Source organism: Apostichopus japonicus, chromosome 3 (genome assembly GCF_037975245.1).
Source record: "Apostichopus japonicus isolate 1M-3 chromosome 3, ASM3797524v1, whole genome shotgun sequence".
NCBI lineage: Eukaryota > Metazoa > Echinodermata > Holothuroidea > Aspidochirotida > Stichopodidae > Apostichopus > Apostichopus japonicus.
This window is the reverse complement of record NC_092563.1, coordinates 31,048,866-31,074,492: the sequence shown is the minus strand read 5'-3', so window position 1 is coordinate 31,074,492 and position 25,627 is coordinate 31,048,866. Positions and strand designations below refer to the sequence as shown.

Genomic DNA, 25,627 nt, shown 5'->3' with positions numbered 1-25,627 from the left:
CCCAAAAGATGGATATATGTTATACGTTTTTGAGCCGACAGCCTGGTACTCTATGCTGCTATGTATGCTGCCAGTAGCATGGTAAAAATTTGCAGCTTCTGTGATTAATTGATCCAAGATCAAATGTGGAGTCCATTCCTTTAAGGTATTGAAATGTATCTAAGACCATACGTTTGTGTATAAAACAAATAAAAAGGGGGGTCACTGTGATTTTTTTTTAGTGGGTGGGGCTCAAAGGTCAAAGGTTAATCTGAAAATGACGTAATTTGGCTAAAAATCGATGTTCGCTTCAACTAAATCGTGAGAGAAAATAAGGGTTGAACAAACCCCCCCATTATATTTGGTATAAACCCTAACATGTTTTGAACATATTCTGAGCATTTCAGGAATATATCTATAGAGAGTTCTAAAAAAAATGCAAATGTCCTTGAAATTTCCTGTAATTTGACACTAAAATCGTCCAAATCCGTTCATTTTTGATCGAATTCTCGTTCCCGAACGCTTCAACCTACGTACGTGATTTTTTCTTATTTTTGATATTTAGGCCGCTCACTTTTTTGTAATTGATAGTTATGACATAGCGCCATCACATTCCTTTGTAAGTCTATAGCAACCGACGTTCTTGCGCAATAGTGTGTAAGAACGGCAATACTGAATGTTTAGTGTACATTTCAACGTAGTGGATATTTTCAAATAGGTCGTGGCTGCACACAGCGTCCCAAATTACGGCCCAATAGGCCCTAAAGATGTGGGACGATTGGTCAGATACCTTGATGAGGTCCAGGACCTTCTGGTCGAACCAGTTTATCAAGGTTCGGTCCTTTGAGGACCCAGAAATTGTAAGTTCCATAGCGTTTTTTTACAAAAATGGCTAGGCTAGGCCTAACGTTATGCCAACGTTAGGCTGTATTTGTAGAAAGTAAACAAAGTAAACAACAAATTAAATCAGTCATAACTCTGTCAATCCTCAGCAGATTTCAGAAAATAAGGTATCATCTGAAAGAGCAGCCCCAGAAGAACCTTTATCATACAATTTGAAGTCAATTTTGAAGTCCGTAGTGATTTTATTGTATTTTGGTGTTTTCCAATTAAAATTAAATTGCGACCTAATTTGCATATTATAATTTGCATATATTTGGATTTTTAAAAAAAATTATCAATTCCAAATATTGTTCCCTATGGATCTAAATCAACTTCCTAATAGAGAAGTTGTCCCTAAACTTTATAGCCAGCCCTAACAAGATAAGTGCCCCCAGACCCTAATTGTTTTCCCACCCCCGAAGCTGAAAAGGGTTAAAAAACATGCATCAGCTGGCCAGTTACAATACAATTCCAGTTTCTACAATGGAGCTCTTTTTAGCTCCATGCTCGGAGGCAGACAGAATATCAGGTTTCATTACTTGTGGTTTGTAGTGAGCTGTAATTTGTATGTTATAGCTGCCTGGTGAGAACTTATGTTTGCCTAAAAATCAGTGAAGTGGAATGAGAATTTTAGGACTGCATTGTACCCATGCATAGAACAACAAAAAAACAAAAACAATTATGACTCACTATTAAAGATTGAATAACTACTATTTTCTCGTGGAGCAAACTCTTCAGTAGCAATGGAAGTACTGCCAGAAACGGCAGTTGAGATGGAAGGTCCAGGCAAAATTAAAGAAATTACAATACTACTATGGGAAGGCCCAGAAGTACTCGATGAATCGGTACCAGCACTGCCCTCCAACGCTAGACCGGGGACTGGCAAATCTTTTGCAGCATGTGTCCATACTTCGTTTCCTTGACACAACAATAAAGTTGCACTAGTGAACTCCATCAAGATCGCATCCTCATCTATGATGGTTCCATCCTCTTACAGGACAACAGTCAAGTCTCCCTCAAGCTGAAGTTTTACACGACCTGAATATTATATTAGAAATGTTTCATTTATTAATTTTCAAAATTTGTCCAGTATACGAAATACCAGTAATGCTGCCGAATTGTTTTATTACCATGAGGGCGATTCCATGAAAATGGGTCTTCCAGTCTGAAATATCAAAGTTCCAAGATGATCATTTTATTTTTTTTTTTCGTTTCTAGTATATGAGTTTACAGGTTAAACAGTGTTTTTGGTCAATAAAATTCATTAAAGCTGTTTTTTTTTTAAATTTTTTTTTTAAGAAAAAAATGCGATGATATTTTTGTGATATTTTCTACACCTGACTTTCTTTTAAGTCAGCCTTTACAAAGAATTTCTTATTGTTGCTGTTTAGTGTTAGGAGTTATTGTTTAATAGTGTAAACAATTGACATACAAAAGTTGAGAAATGTATTGCTTGCAGTGTGGTTGTGAAATATGTACTTAATCTATTAATTATTGACTATGACCAGTTGGATACAAGAAAAAAACAGTTTGAAGTTTGCACCATTTCTCTGTTTTATGAATAAGTTTGTTCTTATGAAGAATTCTTTAAATTCTTGTCATAAATTATACATATACCAAAGTAAAAAAAAGAATTTGTCTCATTTAATCATTCCGATCAATACTTAAAACATGGTCCTATACGACACTTTTTGAAGAACATTTATATAGATGGATACTCAGTTGTCTAGCTATCAGTTCAGTTATTGATGCTATTTTCTTGTGTCCAATGATCATTTTTACACTGCAGATTTGATAATACTTCAAATCTGTGTAATTATATTGTAACATATTTGTAACATGTGTTGTCGTACGTGTTTAGATTGGACGCAGCCTGCTTCTGCAGAACATGGGTTACACTACTGTCAGTCATTATATCCTTACATATTGTGTCCACATCAATATTCTGTAGTTGGAGGATACTGCTGTCAGTCGTAGTGTCCTCTTTACATTATTCTGTCTTGGTATTTAAAAATCCCTCGTCAGAACAGGTACCGCTAGTACTGTCAGCTAATGCCATTTACTTATATTGCCAACCGTTTGACAACCATTTACACTCTTAGCATTCCATTCCTTCAATTACTCACCTTGTCTCATGTCCTTCCTCATACGTCCGTTAACAAGTTTAAATGCAACCTATGTGCATTTACATTTGATTTTGTCCATACAACTGTCAGGTGTGCCTTGCTTCTTTCTCAGAGGGGTGTTAACTCTACTTTTAAAATTTGACCACAAACTATTTTCATTAAGCCACTGTTGTGTATGATCCTGTGTATTTGCTGTAACAATTTGTTTTTATCTTATAGGTCTGCAGGTTATGTGCCCTATATTACCACGTGATATGTCATATGTATGAAACTACACAAAAATTGTACCCTATAATTATCATTTTCATTTGTACATAGACCTATGACAACCTTGGAGAAGGATTGCAAAAGGGGGCTAATATGAACTTGGTCGGTTTAGCGGTTATGAGCTAATAGGGCAATTGATTACTGAATTATTGATCTAATTGCTGCATAGAGAAGACTAGCTAAAGAAGACATGCATATTAACATCAGATAATTGAAGTAAAAGTCAGGGGATCCCACAGTTTGAGACAAGCATATCCTTATTCTCAAACCAAATTAACTAACAACGTTTGTCCAGGGTGAGCTTGGGATGCACGGCTTTTGGGTAAGAAAAGGAAAAACTAGGGTAAAAACAGAAAGGAAAGGTGCAGGTGTGTGGCAAATTTCCCTAGAGCTCAGTCAGCACAAATCTTCTAAGACGTTAATATAACATCATGGCATCAAATGCTGTAACTGGAACATCAATATTATTATCTACCATTTGAATACACCATAGTTCATATACATCTCTCTGTCGCAGGGAAAGTTATTCCTAAAGACACATTCTTCCTCACATACTTATATTTCGTCCTGTTGCACTTCCATTAGGTAAACTCCTAATTTGATATAGTTCCGGTGCAGTGTACATACTTTCCGGTCGACCGAAAGAACCAATTCTATATCTGGATGCTATTTTTTGATGGTTGTTCCATCCAAGCTGCAGATCTTGTAATTCTGTATGTAAATAAAAAAAATAGGGTTGGAGTGTTCCGAAGTTTGGTTCAAACATAATCATGTATATATTGAATTTTACCTCCATGGTGAAAATGCTTATTGAATTCGCATATCCATCTTTCTGCACCTAGAAATCATTAGCTGCACACAATTTTGAAGTATAACTTTTCATGCTCTTGTTCTATTTGCTATGTCCGCCCCTCCTGTTGTTTTAATAGATGATAATCGTTACATTTTTGGCGTGTGGTGACGCCTAGCTAGTAAACACCATATTTCAAGGCTGGGAGCTTGAAAGGTCTGGTATGTTGTATGTAGTTTTACTGCATTGATTACAAGAAGCAGATTGTTTTGATGGAGGTCAAAGGTTAGTTTTGGTTAACAGGCATCAATTTGTGAAACAATGTGAAGACAATATCTCAAGATGCGGAAGCTTGGAGAGATATCATGGTTAAAATAGCATATTGAATGCTGATGAATCACATTGGTTCAAGCACAAGTCTGTCATTTGGTCAACATAGTCAGTAGTATAAAATGTGTCCCATCTTCATCCATTTCTGCATTCTGGTTTATCATTTTGCAAACATATCATAAACAAGCAATTTGTTACTAACACATATGTTACGAGGGCCCATTGTAGCCTAACGCTAGTCACTGCTAGTGAGGAACCTAATGTTATAATATAGAAAGTATTTGAAAAAATGGCCTACGTGATAAATCAGTATTTGAGAAATTAGGTCGGGTTACCGTGTCAGAATGTTATAATACACGATTGTTCTGGTATATTCCTCATGATGACGCGCTAGTCTCGGGTTAACGTCGGTTTACGTGAAATCGCGTGTAAGCTGTACACTCATTTTCGTGGATTCTCTGGAATGTTCGCGAGATATGCAAAGGACTTCCAAGAATAGAGAAACTGGGTCAAGTGTAACGAGAAAGATCTAGATGATTCTTGACATGGCGAATCGTATAAAAAAAAACCGCCCAGATCGGAGAGTTTCTCAGTTTCTGAAAGAATACAAGCGACGACACATATTTTACCATTCTACTATATATCGTCAGTGCTCAACTGCCAGTAGTTTCTGAAGGATTGAGAAATCGATAACAACATTGATTCTACACTTCCATTCAGAAGTTTGAAGAGGACTTTGCTGTGAAAGTACAGTTTTCCAGTCTTTATTTCGGAGAAGGTGAAGAATTTCTGTCTCCGTTGAGGAAGTTCGTTACGCCAGGAGTTGGTGGCTATAAAGCTGATTTTGGACTGACTCTGGTAATATTTAGTCGGCGAGAAGTTCGACTTGTGCTTCACTCGATTGTGGCTGAAAGTCCGTCTTCTATTTTGGAGCATCGCCGGAAAGAAGGTGACTGCTGTTTCTGGGATCGCGAGAAACTTCGTCGAGGACCAGTGAATTTCGCTGTACAACGGACCGAGAATCGTCGTCATCGAGGTCGTGGCCGCTGAGGGATATCGCCGTTGGAAGAGACCAGCGTGTTTTAAAGTGTATCCTATCTTGTTAAGTTTGTGAGTAATTTTCTGTACATTTGTAATTACCACTTGTTGTTGTTGGTTCAGACTCCATTGTTCAATATAGTTTACGTTCTCATTCAAATTCTCTAGACTCGTCAATTTGTCTGTGTTCCTTACGGAAACGAACCCAGGCTTGTGTCTCGTTAAAAATTAATTATCGAGACCTCTCGCTTTCCAACGTAACACATATCATGGATTTATTTGACTACAAACAAAATACATTGCTTGGATAAGATTTAGAAAGCAAAACTGAAACAACGTTGTGTACAGGTATGTTCCAGTGAACATGCCCTCCTCTCTGAGGTAACTAAAAGCATTAATCCAGAACTGAGTGCAATGCTTGCAAAGAAAACCCTATCAACATTCGATTCTTTGTTTGTGATGGCTTGTGCCCTGCAGGAAGTTACTAGGACTAGCCAGGGCATCATTACCATTTCTCCTTAGAAACTGCTGTATACGTTTGATTATGCTATTTCGGTGCCAAAGTCAGCGCGAAGTACGGCTGGATATCTTTCAGTCTCACGGATCGAATCCATGTAATAGCCGGCAATTAGCCGTGGGTCACTGTTATTGTGGTATGCCTTTAACCATATGATCTGCCTAGAGAATCCATCAATTTATCCATTTATGCATATGCCGTATGGCTTCAGTTTATCATACGAGTCAATGTGCCATATGATATTAGACCCGGCAACGCGGTATTGGTGTCGTCTCAATCTTCTTCTCCGAATTACTTGAACGCCCTCTGAATCTAGAAATTCAAGAATCAAGCAAACAGTTTCTCTGCTTACAGTCAGTCCAAGCATGATACATTTAAGATTAATCCACCTTTATATAACCGTGTAACTTTCTTGATGTCGTTAACCATATCTCCATGAAGTTTATAACATCATTAATATCAGAATAATGCTTCCGTCTAAACAAACCCATATGAAAATTTAGATTAACTTAATTAATGGATATTACACCTGCAAAGATTTACAGTAGCCTACACTTTGTCTGTTCTCACCTACCTTCATGACCTTTCCGTATGCTTTATACCTATGTGGAAATAGTTATACTCAAACACAGCAGTGTTGACCATTCTGCCATACGCTATCAGTAATATGCATGGTACAAATAACAGATATGGCGCCATTCATTATTGGCACTAAGTACAGAGAAATATCAACTGTTTTAGACATGTTTACCTCATTACATCAGTAATAAAATAAGTTGATGCTGCAGTCTTGTTAGGCACAGCCTTAGTCTCAGGCCACTTTGAACAGAATTTAAACAGTGTTATTATGTACAGTCACCGGCAGCTGTCACTGGCAGTGGACCATTCAGATCAACACCAACCTGTTAAGAAAGAAAACAGCATTTAGGTGCAAATTTCAAAAACATTTACTAGTTGCAGGCTTTGTTTTGACTGTTGTTCTATTCCATTGCTTCATTCTGTACACATATCAAGATAAAAAAAAATAGTGTGATATCTGATAGAAACAGAGTGTTGGTGGATTTTGGCCAATTATTTTCACCTTGCCTTCATGAAAATGTAACTTAAACCATACTGTACCATATATTTACAATCGCTTAAACCACTTAACCAGAAAAGTAGTGCGTCCACTTTTTTAACTTACATTTATATGCCTATATTGATGGTTGCTCTGCAGTTAATTTGCAGGAAATTTACCTCATGGGACATTCAATCTGCTAGTGTCATCATTTGGAATGTGTGGCACAATTTAAAGGGTTATTACTCTCAGGAAAGTACTTTTTGAAAACTTCTGACTTAAATAAAGTGACCACAATTTAAAGCCTATATAGGCTCCCTTTACACTTGTAAATTTTCAATTTGTCCAGACAGAGTGACTTTAACTAAAGTTAATCTTCACTGCATGCTCCGGACAACCTGTACACTTAGAACAGTTTGAGAATTAACTGTTTCCATAATCCAGTTACAGGAATGCTATGGCGACTTGTTCAAATAGGTCTACAAGACAATGAAGCTTTGACATCCTGTTGAATATACCTTGTACATCAACGTAGTTTTCTAACATAATCTCGAAATATTCTGTTGCATGGTTTACCTATGCAAAGATGAGCACCTTCAAAGAGATTAGAAAATTCATGATCAAGGAGATATCATGTTTTTTGTCCCCCCGCCCCCCAAAGAAAACAACAACAATTATATGGGCCACAGGATTGGTAATTTTAACTAAAGTGTCACTAAAATTTAACTACAACTCTAATGTGTTTGAAATGAAATATTTCCATTATTGTACATATTGCATGGCCACTATTTGGGTTTAGATGTTTATGAAGTTTTCTTCTGCAGTAAGGTTTGGCATGTAATGAATATGGCACACCTAAAGAAAATACTATAAGGCCTTCAATATCTTACCAACCAAATATGTTAGGTACAGTATTAGTGCCACTTTCCTCTAGAAATAGGCTAGGCTATAGTCCACTAGTTGCATGTTATATTGTTTCATGCATGCAGACCAGACTATCTCAGTATCTAGTATTAGCTGCCTCGATTTGGGCGAGTTGAGAAGCCCTAGATAGAAAAACTTTCTTTCAATTTCGGTATGCAAGAGTTTCATTTTCAGCCGGTATGAAAAACGTACTTTTCTCCGTAAGATCCTTCTCTGTTTTATATTTGTTAAACCACTTTGATAGCTCCCATCTCTTAGAATATCGTCAATTTGTCTCACGTTTTCTGCTAACTTTTCCATTTTTATTTGTCGCTCGGCACGATCGATCGACTTACTGCTAAATATACGGAAGCCGAAATGTGACAAATACGGATACTGCCAGAGTCCATTACTAATTAAATTTTTGCTTCTCCAACGTACCTGCTAGGGCGGACATTGTGTTCAGGGGACACAATTTACAACAAAATATACAACCGTCAAATAATGTACCCCCTTCGTTTAACCATAGCATATACTGTACGGGAAACAGTATGTACCATATGGCATTGTACAAAAGGTCCGAGGAGACCAAATGTACTGGTAAATCCAGTATAAATTGTCCCATTGGGACTAGGATAGTATTTATTGAATATTGGATATTTGCTACAATTTGTACTGCTACACCGGCGAGCCTACGAATACAACAAATCTTTTTTTAGCTTTAGATGCCATATTGTTCACGTGGGTATTCTAAGTAAGCGAACTGCTGAAAGTTAATCCAAGATATTTAAAATCTGATACAATCAATCACATTATTGTCAATGTACAATGGGGCATGACTTTGCACTGCACGAAAATCAACAATAATTTCCCTGTTTTTTGTTTGTTTGGGATAAGTCGATTTAAATCGGTATAAGTCGATTCACCACGATTTAAGACTGATGGCCCGCCATAACCCCTGTGGTTAGAGTTTACAGAGCGAGAGACCCGGGTTCGAATCCCGGTGGAGGCTAGAAGTTTTTTCACTGTTCTTGATTTTCCGACTTATTACGATTTCAATTATATATATATATATATATATATATATATATATATACATATATATATATATATATACATATATATACATATATATACATATATATATATATATATATATATATATTAAGGCTGGATCTCGAGTGAGATACAATAATTGAATTAGGTAAGTGATTGGAAGTAAAACAGTCAATGTTTGGTTTTTGCAAAGCTTTCGAGCAAAACTAGCTCTTCTTCAGTGCATTATCACCGAAAGTGACAAGGAGTAGCAGGAATTGCAACTGTTTTATAGAGAAGATGTCGGCATGGTTGTAAAGGCAAAGCGACTTGAGCAGAAGTTTTAGAAATTCGGATTATTTTAATCCGCGTCGGATTATTTTAATCCGATTCCGTCGTAATTGTAAAGGAATTGTTTTGGTTTATCTGGGACGGCAAATCGTTTCTGATGTTTAAACCGAATGGTGCCGTGGTCTTTAGGTTTAGTTCCCAGAAATTTTCTTTCGCTTTCCTAGACTTATCTGTCCAAGAATCGTTCTGGTCAATGGCAATAACACGCAAATTCTCAATTGAATGATTTTAGAGATTGAACTGATTTGCAACTGATTTGTTTTGATCGCCGATCTATGTTGTGTCATTCTCATTCTAAGAGTGTTTTTTTGACTCTCCAATATATTGTAAGTTACAAATATTGCAGTAGATGAGGTAAATGACATTTTTGGATAGGCAGTTAATTTTGTGCCGAATTTGGAACGTGCGTTTGGTTTGGTTGCTCTAAAAGGCCCCGGTCGAATCGACAAGTAAGCACGTTTTGCAATTTTGTGTACAGGGCGAAGATCCTGTAGTTTCTGTATTGCTTTCCCCTAATGGGGTGTCATCCCGAAAGGATGCCCGAACTAAGATATCCCGTAAGTTGCTGGGTCTTTTAAAGGCGATGACAGGTAATTCTGGGAATACTGATTTCAGGCGTTCGGTGCTTTGAAGTAGGTGAAAATTCTTCTGAATGATATTAGCCAGTGGCCGGAGACCAGGGTGGAATTCAGTAACCAATGGTACCCTTTTGGAACTGGTTTGACGAGTTTTGTACGTCAATGTTTCTGTACGGGGTTTGCTTTTAGCCTTTTTGATGGCATTTTCAATAGTACCCCGAAAATACTGTCTGTTTAGGAGGTGTTGTGACAGTTCTTTGGTGCGTGAATCAAAATCGACTTCAGAGGAGCAAATGCGTCGAATGCGCAACGCTTGACTGTACGGAATATTTCTGGTACAGTGACGTGAATGGCAACTGCTTGGTAAGAGGTAGTTGTGCTTGTTCGTGGGTTTATTGAACAAGTCTGTTTTGAGTGAACCATTTTGTAGGGTCACGGTGGTGTCCAGAAAGTAAACGCCATGTCCAGAAAAATCAGCAGTGAATTTGATAGTGTGATGAAACGAGTTTATGTCATCAATGAAGAGTTTTAGATTTTCCTCACCATGGGTCCATATCATAAAGATATCGTCAATGTAACGTAACCACGTGTGTGGTTTCAAGTTTTGTCGAGATAAAAATTCTTTCTCGAGGTTTCCCATAAAGATGTTGGCAAAAGACGGTGCCATTTTGGTACCCATTGCGGTGCCATGAATTTGGAGGTAGTGTTTGTTGCCAAATACCAGATTATTGTTGGTCAAGATAAGTTGCATTAATTCGGCCAATTCTTTCTTCGTGGGGGTTTTGCCACGTTTCGGTTTGAATGCTTTTGTGCAGGCCGAAATGCCCTCTTCGTTAGGGATATTTGTGTATAACGAAGACACATCCAAGGTAACTAACAGAGAGGATAAGGGAAGATTTCCCCAATTTTCCGGATGAAATCCGTAGTGTCCTGCACATAGGACGGTAGGGCCGAAACGAGAGGTTGGATGAGGAGATCCACGAATTTGGAAATTTTTTCAGTCGCTGTGCCATTACCCGATATTATGGGCCTCCCGGGATTGCCTTCTTTGTGAATTTTAGGCAGAAAATAAAAGCGACCAGGTTTTGGGTCGTTTTCCAGGAGGTTTTGGCCTAACTTGCGGTCAATGGAACCGTTAGAGACTATCTTTTGGATGACTCTTTTCACGTTTTGTGTGATTTCTTGAGTAGGATCAGAATCTAGGAGTTTGTAGTGTTGAGGGTTGCCGAGTAGTCTGTTGGCCTCCTCTCTGTAGAATTGTTTGCCCATAGCGACAATTGCAGAACCCTTGTCGGCTGGCTTGATGACAATGTCATCGCGCTTCCGGAGTTCATGAATGGCCTGTCTCTCAGTTTTGTTGAGATTGTCGCGGAAGTCTGGGGCGGAGGTGTGTGTTTTAATATCCTCTTCAATGGCCGAAATAAATGATTCAAGAGGCGCATAATGGGCCTTGGGTGGATTCCACGAGCTTTTTGGCTTAAAATTGGAATGCAAGTCGTTGGTTTGTTGCGTGGTGTTATTGCCATTTTCGTCGGCAAAAAAATTCATTATATATATATATATATATATATATATATATATATATATATATATATATATATACCCTTCTAATAAGCCCTAAGACAATGGCAAATTGTCCGGGGAGATAGTCCGGGAGGGTAATTGACCGGGGGCTAATTTTCCGGGGGGGGGGTCGACCGGGATGGGAATTGTCCGGGGGGATTTTTTGGGGGGCGGGAACTGTCCGGGTGGGAATTGTGTGGGTGGGAACTGTCCGAGGGGTAATTGTCCAGGGGGGGGGGAGATGTCCGGGTGGTAATTGCCCTAAAGGTAATTGTCTAGAGGGGAGTTGTCCGGTCACCGCATGATAATCCTTGATATAAGTATTCATTAAACGCTAACAATCAAAAAAGAGAGCAAGAGGAAGAAACTACAATGCTTTTATTTATTAAACCATGTAAACCACTGACTGTTGATTGATTAAACATGCCCCGTTGTCTGTCCCCAAAAAAGTAGCATTTTTATTATTTCAAAGATACGAGTTAAAAATTAATTAGTGTTCACAATACTTCTTCTACGGACTACACTACAACGGGTTCCTCTGGCCAACCTTGAGGCAGACAAATACTCGTGAGTGACAGGGTGAGTCTTTAGAATGGCATGGTATCATTGGGTCATTGCCACATGACTGAAATGATCATTTACCGTCTTTGGAGATCTGCTTATAAGCTTTATTGCTGTTGGCCCTTACTGGGATTATTTCACCATTCTGCATATACCTGTACATATTATGTATTTATATATTCTACCACGCATATGCATAATTTACCAGTTTTTGTATCATAAATACAAGTCCTCACTTCATTGGCCCTTCTTTAATGAATGATGGTTGAGCTCTGCCGAAAACCACTTCAGTTATTTGCTCAGTCAACCAAAGAAAGATGAACAACGCGTAGAACACTTTACAGATCATTCACAATAGGTATATTATTAGTTATCTACTTAAGCAAACTATACCCGGCTACACTGAGCACAGTACGTAGAGCAACATATTTTATTTTCTCGTTTACTCATATACTAAATCAAGTGGATTATCAAGCCATGCTCCCTTTCCTTAAGGTATACGATTCACTTCATCGCTAAGGAAGCATTACATTGCCTTTTAAGATAAATGCTAAAATATTGGAATGGAACTCAGGAAATGAAATAAATACAAAATATTGATTATCGATATGCTGGAACCACCGACCGTTCTGCTCAAACAACCGTTTATGACCCTTAAAAGTAACACTCCCCTCCATGCATGTCAAATGTATCTCTCTCAACTTAAATCAAAAGTTTAATTCATTGCCAATTTATCATTGAAATTATATATTGCAAGCTGCATAGTTATAGAGTTATTGATCAAACTCATTTATGTGGCCACATGAAGATTAATTACTTCGTTTTTTTCTATATCAGTGCGGTATTAGCAAAACAGAAAGTGTCGACATTTTGAAATTTACCGAGTAGACTATTAAGCTGTAGCGTAAGTAGTTAAGTGCTAATAGTGCAGAAATGACTATAACGCGACAGCGTGTTAGGTACATCCAAGGCACTAGCACCTACTACTCAATCGCAAGCTGTTGCACCCCCTCGATTGATTCGCATTGCTTGAGCAGTTTTTTCAACTGGTCTGTGAGCTCATTTTCGTATTTCTTCTTAATAAGTTCCTGCTGCTTGATAAGCCATTTATCGACGTAATTCAGGTCATCCGGCATCTCTGGGATACACTGCAGGTCGGTTCGTACTCCAGGAATCATGGCGTAAAATGCTTTGCAGCTTGTTTTCATCTCCACTGCTTTCTTTTTCATCATGATGTAATGAAGCCGTTTGGTTTCCTCAACTGCCTGTTCTTCTTTGCTGTGGAAAGTAGTGAGCTCCTCTTTCATCATCTGCAAGAAATATGCAACTCTACCAAGCCCATTCAGGACACCAGAAAGTGCTGGAATTATTGCATTGCTAACGACCATGGTTGCTACAAAATTGATGTTTACCTGCTGAACGTCCGCCACCGCCTTAACCAAGTCATATTCTACACTCTTGTTGAATAGAGAGGCTAAAACTGATCCCACAATTGGAATAAACGACACTCCACGGATCCATGCCATTGAGTTCACAGCTTCTTCTTCCAGTTTGGCTATCTTTTCCATGAGATCGTTGTTAAAATCATCAAGCTTACGGAAATTAGTTTTCGCATCCTCAAGTCTCTGCTGCAGGATTCCCATCATTTCTTCGTGCATTTTTGCTATCTCGATGCAGCATTGCTGTTGTCCGGTCACGTCTTCCAGGATAGTAGGAAGAAATTGTTTCCATTCGTCTAGCTCCAGCCCTTCATAGTACGCAAAGAACTCTTGGATGTACCTTACCACTTGGGTAGACAGAGGCAAAATAGCTTTCACATAGTAGATAGCGTCTTTCCTCGTTTGATCACGGATGCTATTGAAACCAGTGGCTATGTTTGCAAAAGAACCCACTGCATGCTCCACATATAGAGATCTAAGACACAGTGAGAAGATCCGCATCTTTTCCGGCAACTCTTGTAACTCATCTGCGAAACGATCTACCATTTCTTCGACCAACTTTTGTAAATAGAACATAAGGAAAAGAGGAAATAAAAATAAAGCTAGATAATATTTGCTTAAATTCGAACTTTTTAAGGGAAACAAGAAAATGTCGGTACGACAGAAAAAAAGCCCCGAACCTTACCAAAATGTCGATACATTACTCGAAAATCTGAACGAAATCTCAATTTAATATGAGATTCAACCAACGATGTATTGGATAAAGTGTCCCATCTGGACCACAGCAGGATCTCAAAACTAAAACTTTTCTGGCGAAGATCCGCAAACTGACCAACGGTAAAATGCCCGTCTCCCCCTCCCTCATTTTATGTTTTTTTTTCTTTTTTCACGCCACTGCATTCTGTGTGCTCGACATGTTTAGAAGGAACTACAGTTATTGTTATTTTTTATTTTTACAAAACGAGGTACTATTACGTGCCAAATCAAAACTACAAAAATGCGTTGAGGTCCAAGACTTATTCGCTGGCTCAAAAAAGACCATTGTATTTAATTTATTAGAACATGGGCAACTTAATGACTAAATTTGAATGAAGCAGAGTGAACTGTACCATCTATCATGGTTCATTGTTCGCATGTTAATAAAACCCATTCTGTTAATTTGTTGTGTTGTTTATTTTTAGATTTGTCATGTTGCACATTACGATAGCTTGTTTTCAGTATGCCATTCATCATTCGTCCATGCCATTCATTTTTGAAGAGAAACAAGAGTTTGGACTGAGCTTTGGTTTGAACTGGAATGACTTTGGTCTTATTTTTCACTTTCTCAATACTGACAAATTTGTTTAATTTCCAGATCGAAAAGCTTTGGAATAAAATCTAAATCTACTGTACATCAAATGGGCAGAACATCCGAGAAATGACGGTATTTCACATCGAAATTTTAAATGTTCAAAACCATGTCAAAATTGGTTTGAAGTGAAATGACGTTGGTTTCATTTTCAATTTCTCAGTATTTAGAAAAAAAATTAAATTGTTTAATTTCCAGATAGAAAATCTATTGTGACTGGCAAACTGCACGAATGCTTTGGAATAAACTATCAATCTACAGTACATCAAATTGGCCAAACATCCGTTCCGACAGTTTTTACAAGTGATCTAAGCAACTATTTTCCATCTCGTCGCCGGACCTCTGTGAATTGAACTGAAGGGAATCAGAGGATGTCACGATTATATGTTTTATCAACATCGAACATCTCTTAGCGTTGAATGGAAATGTCGGTATTTTAGATCGAAATTCTAAAAGTTCAAAACCATGTTAAAATTGGAATGAACTGGAATGACTTTGGTCTTATTTTTCAGTTTCTAGGAATAGTCAGTGGGCCGACCACTGAAATTTTACACTTTCGTTGCACCATTAGAGTCACTAAGGTTTGACAGTCAGAATTCGTTAATATTTTACCCTTTTGTCATTTCAACTTGTTGTCCAGAGTGAAACGAGATACTTTTCGAGAAAACAAGAGTTAAATAGTTACTAATTTATACCTGTGTACGTTCCGATACTGTGAAAGTCACCTACCTCGCGTAACAATATTGACGTTTTAAGCCAATGGCTAAAGGCAGTTTGTGTCTCGTGATTATGTCACCTGGCGCTATAGAAAGGCTTTGTTGTGGTTTTCACCTGAAACCGATCGGCGTCATACCGAAAACCGATACGAACGATGGATGAATGTGTGTGCTGTTCTCGAGCAAATAGTACTGAAAAATTGGCAAAATTTTCCGAAAAAGCTGGAACACCTTTAGAACCTGCGCGAAGCAGTTGAGAGATATCTGCCATAGCAGATTTAGCCTTATTGCCCTTCAATCGGAGAGTATTTGGACAGGGAATTGAGAGTACGATTCGTTTCGTTATCACAGAAGTTACTACCAGGACTTCACCATTAAAATGAACATCAGTAAAGAAAGGAAATCTCATGATACTACTTCGGAAGGTGATTTTTATTAATATGATTCCTAATTTTCATCACTGACCACATATTCAATCAATTTTTAAATCATAATTTTTCCCGTGAGAATCTTTTGACTTTCTCTTTTTGAGGCCTATAGTGAGAGGCTCGTATTCCTAACGTGCATATCTATGGACCTAGTGATATTTAACGTTACGAGTGCCTCGAGCATTTGTAAGCCTAACGTTGGGGCATACCGTATAACTATTTTAGCACATATTTTGAATCCGAACATCAGCTTTATAGTGCAAGATGGCTTCCTTTTTTTAACTTTACATTCTGTTCTTCCCGACTGTGTAGGCCTACTGCTTCTTGTGTTTATAAACATTTTCATAACTAGCCTATTCATAACAATGACATTTAAGAGAGATGGGGTCGGATGGACCATTGAGGTGTAGGATAATGATGTATTTACTATCTTGCGTTTCCTTGTGTCCCCATCTAGCCATTGGTTATCCAAAACTTATATTTGCTTATGAGCTGCACCAGGCCCTGGATTATGCACATGTCATCTCTCTCACTCGATCCTTACAATATGACACAGTCCTACTATTAATAATTTTTTGCTAGCCAACAGCAATACAGTATGCGTAGTTAAGTCAACTCTCCCAGATGTGTAGCCGTGTATACCCATAACCAAGGCTTCAGTTTTTCAGTTTCTATATGTTGTACGATTATAGTTGGCATTCTGGCCCGAGTATATCTTGTTGTCTTTAGCGGAGGCTACAACAGCGTCTTCAATGAAACTGTATCTATTGTATTTGAATTTAGGCCTCTTCTTTGTCCATTATATCATATATTTTATCATCGACAGCAGTTTCTTTACCATATTTAGGCAGGCATGCATGCAAATATTAATGTTGAAATTATTTACTTTCATTCATACTTTATTTTAATTGGTCGTTCTGATTATAAATTTTAACCACCATCTGTTACATAGGTAAAAGTTTTCCTTGATATTATTTGATGAGTGCGATGATTATAACATCTCCTATAACTATACTTTTGTGACTGCTAGTAGGTTCGGTGGGTGGGTAGTAATTCATGTTTGTGTTAGATTGATGAAGAAGAGAAATTCCATGTTGATGCTCTTGTAGTCTAAACAGTAAACGCATAGATATACTGTAGTATTAAAGTACTTGAAAACTTGCACTATTTTCAACATAGCCTCTGCATAACCGTGGTTTTCTAAACGAAAAGCATTATTTAATTCTGTAACTATGTATGTATAGTTGAGCGTTCCTAAGTATTTGTTCCTATTTTGGTATTTTTCAGAAGAACCGGCTGATGCTCCACCGGCTACCAAGAGGCAACGACGTTCGTTCTCCCAACCCGGCCAAGAATCTGCGACCAGAATACTACCGCGTGAATGTATTTTTCATATGGTATCAACGTCAAAACTATGTGGCAAATTCGGTCACAAATTTATCAGAGACAGGAAAACTGGCAACAGAAAACAAGAAACAATGCCTAACTTTGGATGCAGAAAGACGATTGAAGTTAGCAGCTCTGCAGAGCAATGATGAAAAGTTACTGTTCCAAATAAGAGATAAAGATTTGATTGCTGTTGAAGTTTGCTACCACAGGAACTGTTATTTTTTATATGTTAGAACACATGAAAATGTTGATGGAACTAACCAGCAATCAGCAGAAAATAAAGAAACTGATGCTGAAGCTTTTGATGATCTTGCTCTTTATGTGGAAGGAACAGTAATAGTGAAGGGGGAAGTTTTGAAAATTTCAAAACTTATGAAACAATACACGGGCTTTGTTCATGCTAAAGGTGGAAGTAATACACAATTCAGGACAGAAAAAAATGCTTGCAAGGTTTGGGCCTAAAATACATTCTGGTGCCCAAAAAAAGGAAGAGATGTGAGTTGATTTACTCAGACTTTCTTCCAAAGGGAGCTTTGCTTGAAAAAAATGTGGATCCAAGTTCAATGAGCGAAGGTTCAGATTGTACTGAAGTGAGATCAACAAACCCAGGTCAAAGAGTGCAAGTAGAGGAGACAAGAGATCTCTACCATGCTGCTCAAATTTTACGGAGGAGTATGATGGATATTGGTGATGGACTGCAGTGGCCACTAACAAACAACCAGTTGAATAGCTCTGATGTAGATCAAATCATTCCTTTGAAACTCCATAACTTTCTTGTTTTATTGATTTCACCAGACTGTCAAGATTTGATGTTTGAAGATAAGGAAAAGGTCAGGCTGCCTAAGGACATGATGTTTTAGGTAGAATCTATCGCTCAAGACATACTTTTTGCCCACTATCGAGGAAGAGTTGCCACTCCCAAACATGTTGCACTTGGAGTCAGCATTCGACATCTGAGCAAAAACGTCAAAATTTTGGGAATGATGAACAGTTTTGGGCATTCCGTTTCACTAAGCTACTTGCAGGAGCTTGATACTGCCATTGCGAATGAAGTACTGAAGAAAAACTGTGTTCCAGAAAATATTATGCCTTCTCAATATACCACTTTAGTTTTTGACAATAGAGACCTGATGGAGGAAACACTGTCTGGAAAGGGCACCACTCATAACACCAATGGAATTGTTATTCAGAGGAATGCAGTAAGAGAGATAGAGGCCCATACCACCCCAGAAGTTAAACGAACAAGAGAACGTTCTTTTGCAAGCCATATCCAGCCACTTCCACATTACTTCCAAACTAAAAGTGAAGGACCAGGGGAATTTCAGTTGGATTCCTCATTGTTGACTGAAGACAAGTCGGCAGGTAACGGTGCCCTTTCGTTAGATTTTGCTTGGCTGCTTCTTCGTTCCTACTCCTTTAAACGATGCAACAATGCAAGGGTTGTATGAAGCGTCTACTGCTAGAACAACATATTATTCATTAGACATGCCCTCGACAAGTCAAGAACAATATGTGACCGGGCCAGCAGCAACAAGGCAGACTGAACAACAGACAGAACCTGGTTGGTCTGTCTTTAATTCAATGCAGACAGAAGATGTTCCCAAAATCAGCAGAATAGGTTCCAGCTAGTCCCACTGAGATGTCAACTGTATACTCCTTGCTTGTAAAATCGTTGGTAATTTGCTCAAAGCTAGATCAAGAAGAGGTAGTTGCTGTGCACGATGAGGCAATATACTGTAAAGCACAACAGGTTCTTTGGAAAGAGAAGGAGAAATTTAGCAAGATTGTCTAACGACTGGGATCTTTCCACACAACCTGTGTTATGCTGGCAGTGATAGGGAAACGATTCAGGGATGCAGGCTTGGAAGACATTCTGATTGATTCGGGCATTCTTGCTTCTGGCTCGATGAATGGTGTGATGAGTGGAAAGCACTACAACAGAGCAACTCGAATCTTCAAGATCATTTACGAAGCTCTTCATCGTTTACACTGGCAGTCATTTTTGGAGACACAGGACATGGCTGCACATGCAGAAATTAAGGACAAAGTTGTTGGTCAACTTCAACTCATCGAAAATGATGCTAAAAAGCTTCAAAGATATCTGACAAATGAAGACTTTCAGAAACTTCTAGACATTGAACACTGAATTCTGCCTGGGTCATCAATCTGAGATGTTTTCTGTCTGGTCATTGTTCCTGGACATGATGCAATATGTGCTGAATTTTATCAGAGCAACAAGAACAGGCAATTTCAAGTTACACCTTGCTGCAATTCGATCTATGTTGCCTTGGATGTGTGCATATGACAAGCACAATTATATGAGGTATTTCTCAGTTTGCTGGTTAGAGATGATGGTTTTACCAAACACCTATCCCAGTGTTAGTCAGCAGATACTTTCAGGCGAGTTTGTTGTTAAACGCTCAAGAAGCAGCAAGTTTGGACAGGTGGCCTGTGACATGGCCATTGAGCAGACCTTCAATACAGATACCAAGTCTTCAGGTGGAATTATTGCGTTTAGTCTTAACAGTGGTGCTGTGGCAAAGTAGATACTGTCATCCCCAGAGAGAGCTGCAACTGTGGCCAAATGCAGATAGCTGGCAGGACTAAATGACAGCTCTGTCTGGCATCATAATGACCAAAGTCAACTTCAGAGGGATGAGGAAGATGTCTCAAGAGTGATGGATACCGTTGAAGGTTTTGCAAATCCGTTCACTGAAGATTGCAACCAAGTTATGCATCTTACAGCAGGATATGTCCCTCCTCCTGAAGTTCATTCTGATTTGTTGAGTGCAAAAGCCATTGGTGAGGAAAGGTTTTTACAATTTGTGAATGATAGGCTCTTGACAAACAATATAGACTTTATTCCACACTGAAGCTTTCGAAATTGAAAACTTTCAACACCATAAAGAAAGTGGTAAAAGTCTCTCCCACAGTTAACGTCCAGGAAGATCGCAATCTCTTCAGCTCGATATTGGTGGTCATTAACAAGCTCCAACGGAAAGTCGATCTTCAGGATATGTTCACCTACACTCTTGGAACCTATCCGTATTCCCTCTCCACACCTGGAGGATGTTTGATCAAGACATGCAAGTCAAAACTTCTCCAACTCCAAGAAAAGGACCATGTAACAATGGAACTCAAAAGTGTAGCTGAAGAGAATCATGCTTGGATATTTGACGCAATGGCTGTGTTACAGCAACTTGTTAATTGTGATGCTTATATATATTTATATATCTGGCATATTTGGGGCCAGTACAGCATTCCTTTAAAAGAATAGTCCAGGTCAAAATTTCGTTTTGATATGTTAAAGAGGAACATAATCTTATCATTCTAGTTGACATTTAATTCCTATGTACCTTTTTGGGATATTGACAGTTGAAGTTGCCAACTTTCGTACCATGAGAAAACTTGGAGCAAACAGGCTGTCATAGTTACACATAGTTACAAATAATGTTTTGTTTTTCTTTATTTTTCAGTCTATTGATTTTACCTTGGATTTGGTTAATAGTTTGTCTAAAGGGGATGTGAAGTTTATAAATTACCAATACCATGGTACATTAATTTTATGGATCCATCCAATTGTGGAAAATAAAATTAGAGGTACATTTTAAAGGAAAACAATTGTACAATAGGGTGTCTTGCTGATGTACAAACATGTTGTCACCTATGGTGTTTCCGTATATGATAATTAGTTGTTGTGCTGACAAATCATGTTTTTGAAAATTAGATTTCAAACTTAAGTATAATTTATTAATACAATTTAACCATATTTTTTATAATAGCAGGATCAAGGTATGTCAAGTTCCTCAAATTGAGACAATTTATGGGCAAAATTGATAATTTTTTATGCCAAGCAATGGCACATTTGTTGTAACTGATTAATTACCAAAACAACCTGTTTTTCTCCTCAATTTTGAAATATGCCCTGGATGCTGCTACAAACACATGCTTCAATTTGTATGTTATAAATGTGGTTTTTATTTTGTATATACACCTTGACACTTCCAGAACGTGTGTGTGTGGGTGGGGGTGGCAGGGGTAGAAACAAATTGGAGTGATGAAATACAGATCCAAAACGTTAATCACTATTACATTGTGAACAAAGTTTCAAATGCCTTTTTGAAAACTTGTATGTGGATGATAGGCTACTGTTGGACCTATTCTTTTTTAGCTCATAAAATCAATATATTTAACAATTGGTTCTTCTTTTGCTGGATGCATTTATATTTAAAAAGGAATGAACTCAATGAGTGAACAATTGAGCCAATGTATTTAATAACTTAACAGATCTCAGTATTACCCTCACAGATTAAGTTAAACAAGAAACTACATGAACACATTTTTGTAGTTAACAAAGCACACGTCCTTTTGGTGGCATCTGTTAATATGCAACACAGCTCATTTTAGGTTTCACATAAGAATTCTTCTAAACATTTTCCTTCTTCACAAAATAATTTTGTTATATTTCATATCGTTTAATATATTTCATTTCAGGTCAAGGCGGTGGATGAATGTTATGTTTTCCAAAAAATAAATGCACTTGTATTCAAAATATCAATAAATATTAATGTATTTCCAACAGTTAATTATCCCTTGAGGTCATGACTTTGACCTTCGACCTTTGCACTTCTGTCCATGTTTTGGTCATTTGTATATTTCATTCGTATATTTCATTGTCTGCAGTTATCATTGACATTGCCTGAACTTTGATTTTTCAGCAAAAAATAAATAGCAGAACTCTTATATGGCGTTTAAGTGTGTGGATTTTTCCTCTCAAAATCCTTTGATTTCTCAAAAAGTAACTCGTTTTTTACAGAACAACAAGTGCAAATATATTATTCAGGTGTTCCTCAACCATACCCAACCATCAAACCTTAGTGACTAAAGAATGCAACGGATGTCAATTTTTAAGCATATATTTGGGGTTCGGCCCACTGACTAGTACTTACAAAAAAAATTGTTTAATCTCCACATAGAAAAGCTATTGTGACTTGCAATATGCACGAATGCATTGGAATAAACTGTAAATCTAGGTACATCAAATGGGCAGAACATCCGTTTCGATAGTTTTTACAAGTGATCTAAGCAACTATTTACCTTGTCGTCGCCTGACTTCTGTGAAAGGAACAAAAGAAGAAAAAAAAGAAGGATGTCACGATAATATTTATTAAAAAAGAATCGCACATTTGACTGGGTGAAGGGAAATTTTGGTATTTCAGATCGATATTTAAATGTTCAAAACTATGTATAATTGGTTTGAACTGGAATGACTTTGGTCTTATTTTTCAGTTTCTCAGTACTTACAGTAAAATTGTTTAATTTCCAGATAGAAAAGCAATTGTGACTCGTTTCGACAGTTTTTGCAAGTGATATTAGCAACTGTTTACCTTGTCGTTGTCGGACAACAAAATTGTTTAATTTCCAGATAGAAAAGCTATTGTGACTTGCAAATTGCACGAATGCTTTGGAATAAATTATAAATCTAAAGTACATAAAATGGACAGATAATCCATTCCGACAGTTTTTACAAGTGATCTAAGCAACTATTTACCTTGTCACCGCCGGACCTCTGTGAATGGAACAAAAAAAAAACAAAAGGATGTCACGATCATAATTATTTAAAAAAAATCGAACATTTGACATGGTAAAGGGAAACGTCGGTATTTCAGATCGAAATTTTAAATGTTAAAAACATTGTCAAAATTGGTTTGAAGTGGAATGAATTTGTTCTTATTTTCCAGTTTCGAGGTACTAACAACAAAATTGTTTAATTTCCAGATAGAAAAGCTGTTGTGACTTGCAAATTGCACAAATTCTTTGGAATAAACTAAATCTAAAGTACATCAAATTGGCAAAACATCCATTCCGACAGTGTTTACAAGTGATCAAAGCTACTATTTACCATGTCATCGCCCGACCTCTGTGAATGGAACAAAAGAAAAAAAAAGAAGGATGTCACGACCATATTTGTTTTTTAAAAATCGAACATTTGACATGGTAAAGGGAAACGTCGGTATTTCAGATCGAAATTTTAAATGTTAAAAACAGTGTCAAAATTGGTTTGAAGTGGAATGAATTTGTTCTTATTTTCCAGTTTCTAGGTACTAACAACAAAATTGTTTAATTTCCAGATAGAAAAGCTGTTGTGACTTGCAAATTGCACGAAGGCTCTGGAATAAACTAAATCTAAAGTACATAAAATGAACAGAACATCCGTTCAGAGAGTTTTTACAAGTGATCTAAGCAACTATTTACCTTGTCGTTGCCGGACCTCTGTGAATGGAACAAAAAGAAAAGAAAAAAAGGATGTCACGATCATATTTTTTTAAATAAAATCGCACATTTGACTGGGTGAAGGGAAATGTCGGTATTTTAGATCGAAATTAAAATGTTTAAAACCATATTAAAATTGGTTTGAACTGGAATGACTTTGGTCTTATTTTTCAGTTTCTCAGTCCTTACAACAAAATTGTTTAATTTCCAGATAGAAAAGCTGTTGTGACTTGCGAATTGCACGAATGCTTTGGAATAAACTAAATCTAAAGTACATAAAATGGACAGAACATCCGTTCCGACAGTTTTTACAAGTGATCTGAACAACTATTTACCTGGTCGTCGCCGGACCTCTGTGAATGGAACTGAAGGGAATAAAAGGATGTGTCGATTATATCTTTTAACAACTTCGAACATTAAACAGCTTTGTAGGGAAACGTTGGTATTGAAGATCTATTTTTCAAATGTTTAAAACAGTGTCAAATTGGTATGAACTGAAATGACTTTGTTCTTAATTTTCAGTTTCTAGTACTTACAATTAAATTGTTTTATTTCCAGATAGAAAAGCTATCGTGACTTGCAATATGCACGAATGCATTGGAATAAATTATTAATCTAAAGTACATCAAATGGGCAGATCATCCATCCGACAGTGTTTACAAGTGATCTAAGCAACTATTTACCTTGTCATTCCCGGACCTCTGTAAATGGAACAAAAAAAAAAAAAAGAAGGATGTTATGATAATAATTATTGAAAAAAAAATCGAACATTTGACATGGTTAAGGGAAACGTCGGTATTTCAGATCGAAATTTTAAATGTTAAAAACAGTGTCAAAATTGGTTTGAAGTGGAATGAATTTGTTCTTATTTTCCAGTTTCTAGGTATTAACAACAAAATTGTTTAATTTCCAGATAGAAAAGCTGTTGTGACTTGCAAATTGCACAAATTCTTTGGAATAAACTAAATCTAAAGTACATCAAATTGGCAAAACATCCATTCCGACAGTGTTTACAAGTGATCAAAGCTACTATTTACCTTGTCATCGCCCGACCTCTGTGAATGGAACAAAAGAAAAAAAAAGAAGGATGTCACGACCATATTTGTTTTTTAAAAATCGAACATTTGACATGGTAAAGGGAAACGTCGGTATTTCAGATCGAAATTTTAAATGTTAAAAACAGTGTCAAAATTGGTTTGAAGTGGAATGAAATTTGTTCTTATTTTTCAGTTTCTAGGTACTAACAACAAAATTGTTTAATTTCCAGATAGAAAAGCCGTTGTGACTTGCAAATTGCACGAAGGCTCTGGAATAAACTAAATCTAAAGTACATAAAATGAACAGAACATCCGTTCCGAGAGTTTTTACAAGTGATCTAAACAACTGTTTAGATTGTCGTCGCCGGACCTCTGTGAATGGAACTGAAGGCAATAAAAGGATGTGACGATTATATCTTTTAACAACTTCGAAGATTAAACACCTTTGTAGGGAAACGTTGGTATTGAAGATCTATTTTTCAAATGTTTAAAACAGTGTCAAATTGGTATGAACTGAAATGAATTTGTTCTTATTTTTCAGTTTCTAGGTACTAACAACAAAATTGTTTAATTTCCAGATAGAAAAGCTGTTGTTACTTGCAAATTGCACGAAGGCTCTGGAATAAACTAAATGTAAAGTACATAAAATGAACAGAACATCCGTTCAGAGAGTTTTTACAAGTGATCTGAACAACTATTTACCTTGTCGTTGCCGGACCTCTGTGAATGGAACAAAAGAAACAAAAAAAAAAAGGATGTCACGATCATATTTTTTTAAATAAAATCGCACATTTGACTGGGTGAAGGGAAACGTCGGTATTGAAGATCGAAATTTAAAATGTTAAAAACAGTGTCAAAATTGGTTTGAAGTGGAAAGAATTTGTTACTTAATTTTCAGTTTCTAGGTACTAACAACAAAATTGTTTAATTTCCAGATAGAAAAGCTGTTGTGACTTGCAAATTGCACAAATTCTTTGGAATAAACTAAATCTAAAGTACATCAAATTGGCAAAACATCCT

At 37.1% G+C, this 25,627-nt stretch overlaps 1 long non-coding RNA gene across 2 annotated transcripts in view; it reads left to right on the top strand.

The window, feature by feature from the left end:
- Window positions 1–540: 540 nt before the first annotated feature.
- LOC139965850 (uncharacterized) overlaps window positions 541–25,627 on the top strand; it is a 142,011-nt gene continuing 116,924 nt past the window's right edge. For both annotated transcript variants that reach the window (XR_011792400.1, XR_011792401.1), the window contains exon 1: window positions 541–839. This is a non-coding gene — a long non-coding RNA (uncharacterized lncRNA). The remainder of the gene's footprint in view (window positions 840–25,627) is intronic.